Raw genomic sequence first — 5000 nt, 5'->3', positions numbered from 1 at the left:
AAATAAAAAATTAAATAAAAATTAAAGTATAAATTAAAATAAAATAAAATAAAATAAAGTAAAATAAAATAAAATAAAGTAAAATCACACTTCCGTAGACGTACTTTATAAATAAATATTAATTAACGTTATCGAGTAATTACGAAAAAGTGGGTCGGGGTGGGAGGGAAGGAAGGACAGAGAGAGAGAGAGAGAGAGAGAGAGAGAGAGAGAGAGAAATGTTGAACGTGGAGGGGCGAGGGTGAATGGGAGGAGCGAAAGGGTGTCGACGATAAATCCACACGCACGAGGACGCGAGATCCGATTTTTTTTCTTTCTTCTTGTTTTTCTTTTTTCTTTCTTTTTTTTTTTTTTTTCCTTTCTTGTTTCATTTTTTCAAGTCCATCGAGATTATTCCTCATTCTCGATATTTTGCGAAGGGTTAGTCGAACGAATTTACTTCTTTCTTCTCGTTTTTTTTTTGTTTTTTCCTCTTTGCGAAATAATAAAAAAAAAAAATAAAAAAAAAAAAGAAAGAAGAAGAAAAGAAAAAGGGACAAACAGAAAGAAAGAAAAAAAGGAAGAAAGAAATAAATAAAAAGAAAGAAATAAAAAAAAAAAAAAAATCTAAATGATCTTTCACGTTGGTGCAATAAATCGCGAAAAAACGAATTTAGATTGTATTGGAGTTATTTTTTGATTTTTATTCGATCATGCGATACAATATACATATATATATATGTGTGTGTGTGTGTGTGTGAGTGTGTATATATATATATATATATATATGTGTGTATGTTTGTATATATATACATATTATTATGCTACACCAAAGACACCCGCGCGAGTTTGTTTATAGATTACTAATATATAGGTATATATATATATATATATATATATATATATATATATATATATATAAAAATGCGAATGAGAATGAATGAATGAATGAATGAACAAACAAACGAATGAATGAATGAATAAATAAATAAATAAATAAATATATATGCATACACACACACATACATAGATACATACATACATACATACACACACACATACATACACACACACATATATATATATATATTTAATGAAAAAAAGCAATGACATCGATTGAAATTATCAATCGATTTTCGAAAGTCGATACGGAAGGATTGAGAAAGAGGTGATTGAGAATTAAGAGAAGAAAAGAAAGAAAAAAAGAAAATAGAAAGAAATGGAAAAAAAAACGGGGATGGGGGGGTGGGTTTTAGGGGATGGGTAAAAGTGAAATTAAAAGTCATAGATCGAGAAATAGACGATTAAGGTAGACGTTAAGAAACGGCCGTTATTTTGTATGAATCCCGATGTCGTACAAATGTTCGTCGTAATAACATATCCCAGTTTTATCGCGGTGAGATCGCTTCGAGAAAGAGAGATTTAGAAAGAGAGAGAGAGAGAGAGAGAGCGAATGAGAAAGAAAAAGAGTGTGAGATAGAGAGAGAGAGGGAGAGAGAGAGAGAGAGAGAGAGAGAGAGAGAGAAAGAGAGAATAAAATAAACATCTTTTGATTTCATCCGATCCCTCTCACCGACTCTAAATACGTGTAAAACGTTCCTACTGGGCCCGAGATATTGAACGCCTTGTGGCGTCCCGTTTGTAATCTAGTCACAATAAAAGCCAATTCTATTCTAAGCAGGAACACTAATCATTCATCCTTCAGCATATACATATGTATTTACATGGGTATGTTAGACGAGGTAAGTTTCATCCTTACAAGATCGAGATATGTCTTTAATTGTGTCTCTTTTTCTTTTCTTTTTTCTTTTTTTTTTTTTTCTTTTTTTTACAATTATACATGTGTATGTATTTTCTTTAATCAGTGTGTATATATAATTAATTAAAAATAATTAAAAATCGATATTAATCAGCAATCAATATCCGATAGGATCGAAGGAAAGGAAAAAAAAACAACGAAAAAAACAACGGATTAAAGTACAATATAACGATGAATTTTAGGAAGAAGAAGAAGAAGACAAAAAAAAAAAGAAAAAGAAAAATAAACAAATATAATTATCTGATTGTGATAGATTAGAAACATAAAACAAGGGATTTGCAATTTGATAATAATAGTAATCCTAATGCTTGTGGAAGAAGAGAGACAAAGAGAGAGGGTAAAAGACAGAGAGAGAGAGAGAGAGAGAGAGAGTGAGAGAGAGAGAGAGAGAGAGAGGTAGACAATGAATTCGTAGCGATGATTAGGCTATTTATCGGCAGTCCTTCCATTATGTTCGCGCTCGTAGCGGAGGGTTACATCGATAACCTTTGGAATCTATATGCATAGAGAATGAGAGAGAAAGACAAAAATATATATATATATACATAGAGAGAGAGAGAGAAAGAGAGAGAGAGAAAGAGAGAGAGATAGTAGAAGGGGTGCATAATTTATCGATGCTACCCCTGCGAATGCAATACGTTACACGCTGTCTCTCTCTATCTATCTATCGTTTATACGAGAGAGAGAGAGAGAGAGAGAGAGAGAGAGAGAGGGATAGGGAGAAGGGTCGAGTTTCGCGAAACTCACCCTCCACTAAGCGAACTAAACTAAACCTATATTACAATGATCGTCGTTGGTCGTTAATGGTCGTGCAAGAGCCATATAAGATATTACAGTCCCGTATGTTGCCAATTATGTATCCGAGTTTCGGAGCATTAATTCGGTCTGACATGATTTTATTTTGTTCGATAGAATAATGTTTTCCTTTTTTTTTTTTTTTTTTAGTTTCTCATCATCTTGCAATCATGGAAAACGCATTACTTCAAATATTTTCAAACGACGATCTATTTAATACGATCGACAGTTCTATATACGTCTTAGGAAGCTTTCTTTTTTCTTTCGACGAACAAAAAAAATGAAAAAGGATAGAGTGAAAAATTATATTTTCGAAAGTTTCTTTTTATCTAGACTTCCGTCTGTCATTCTAACGTTCTTCATCTCTTCCATTTTTATTTCTTTTCTTTTTTCTTTTTTCATCTGTTTTCTTTTTTTCTTTTTCCTTTTTTTTTTTTTTTTTCTTCTTTTTTTCTTTTTTATCGTCGAGATAATAATCGACGATAATCTTGATAAGGAAGTCGATCGATAATTATCAACGATTTTAATTATAAAATAACAAAAAAATCTCCCTCCCTCTTTGTCTCTCTCTCTCTTCAAATAGATATATATATATATATATATAATAGATATATATATTTCAAGATATGATACATACATATACATTTTTTTTTTTATGTCTACATACATACGTATGTTAAAGAGAAAATACATGACTATACTATTCGATATTTTTGGAATTCTCTCGCCAATTCTAAGTCCAACGTACAAGAAACGTGTTTTATCTCGTTGAAAGGCTTATCTTCTTCGGTAATCTTATCGGCATATAACGGGTACGCGAGAAAGAGAAAGAGAGAGAGAGAGAGAGAGAGAGAGAAAAGAGAGAGAAAGAGAGAGTGCGCGCGCACTCATCCTCGCGCCTCTCAAAATTCTTTTTCACAATCTTCCGTCGCGAGAGAACTATACATCCGATCTCTTTTTCTTTGTTCTTCTATCTTATTCGTATTGCACAAGAGACAAAGAGATGAGAATAAAAAGAAAGTGGGAGAGAGAGAGAGAGAGAGAGAGAGAGAGATGAGTGTAGAAATATTTGAAAAAAATGGAAAAAAAAAATAAGTAATGAAATTATCACATTCGAATGAATAAAATGATAGAATAAAAAACGATATAATTAAATAAATTGTTAACAACAACAACAACAATAATAATAATAATAATAATAATAATAATAATAATAATAATAATAATAATAATGATGATGATAATAATATGAAATTGATGGATCGGATTTAGTGTTGATGTTATATTAAAAAAGAAGAAGAAGAAGAAAGAAAAAAATTCGTGAAAAAGAAAAACAAAGAAGAAAGAAAATGTCGAAATGAGAGAGTATGGAAAAATATGTAAGACTTTTCTCTCACTTTTTCCATTTCTTTCTTTCTTTCCATTTTTCGTCTTCTCTCTCTCTCTCTCTCTCTCTCTCTCTCTCTTCCTCTCTCTCTCTCTTTCTCCTTCTCTCTCTTTTTTACAATTCCACGTAATTCGCGTCTTTCAGACTCGACATTTGAATACGGACGAGTTTCGTCGATGGCATCACGGAAAGGCTCCAAAAGTAAAGAATAAAAAGAAATAGATAAAAGAGAGAGAGAGAGAGAGAAGAAAGGAGGATAGGAAAAAAAAAGCTGAAATCAAGGAACCCTTCTCGATTTTTCCACGTGAAATGAACCAAATTCTTCGAGAGAACAAAAAAAGGAAAAGAAACCTGCCACGACTCTCACCTTTTTTCTTTCTTTCTTTCTTTCTTTCTTTCTTCCTTTTTTTCCTTTTTTTTTTTTTTCCTTCATATAATCCTATGGAAAAATTTTCTCTAAGAAAAAAAGAAAATAATAATGCTTTTAAGAAAGAAAGAAAGAAGGAAAGAAAGAAAGAAAGAAAGAAGAGGAAAAGGCAAAAGTAAGAGTAATACAAAAATCAAAGTTTCCGTGCTTTTGTATTTTTTTTATTTTTTTATTTTTCTTTTTTTATTTTCTTTTTCCCCCTTTAAACAAAATTCTAATCACCTTCTATTACTCATCTTCTATAACTCACTGGATAAATTCTTTTCATTGCGAAGATAGTAATAATAACAATAACAATAATAATAATAATAATAATAATAATAATAATAATAATAATAATAATAATAATAATAATAATAATAATAATAAAAAGAAAGAAAGAAAGAAAGAAAGAAGGAAAACAATCGAGATGTCCGTCCTAAGTATTTTATTTCTCTTTAAACAAAATTCTTAATCTCCTTTCTCCGATCGAGAATTTCGTATATACGACTTTTGAAGAAATTTTCTCTAATGGAAAAGACAGAGAGAGAGAGAGAGAGAGAGAGAGAGAGAGAGAGAGAGAGAGAGAACAAAAACAATAACACTAAAAAAAA

Source organism: Vespa crabro, chromosome 9, assembly GCF_910589235.1.
Source record: "Vespa crabro chromosome 9, iyVesCrab1.2, whole genome shotgun sequence".
Lineage (NCBI taxonomy): Eukaryota > Metazoa > Arthropoda > Insecta > Hymenoptera > Vespidae > Vespa > Vespa crabro.
The sequence above is the reverse complement of the archived record's forward strand: the minus strand, read 5'-3'. Positions refer to the sequence as shown.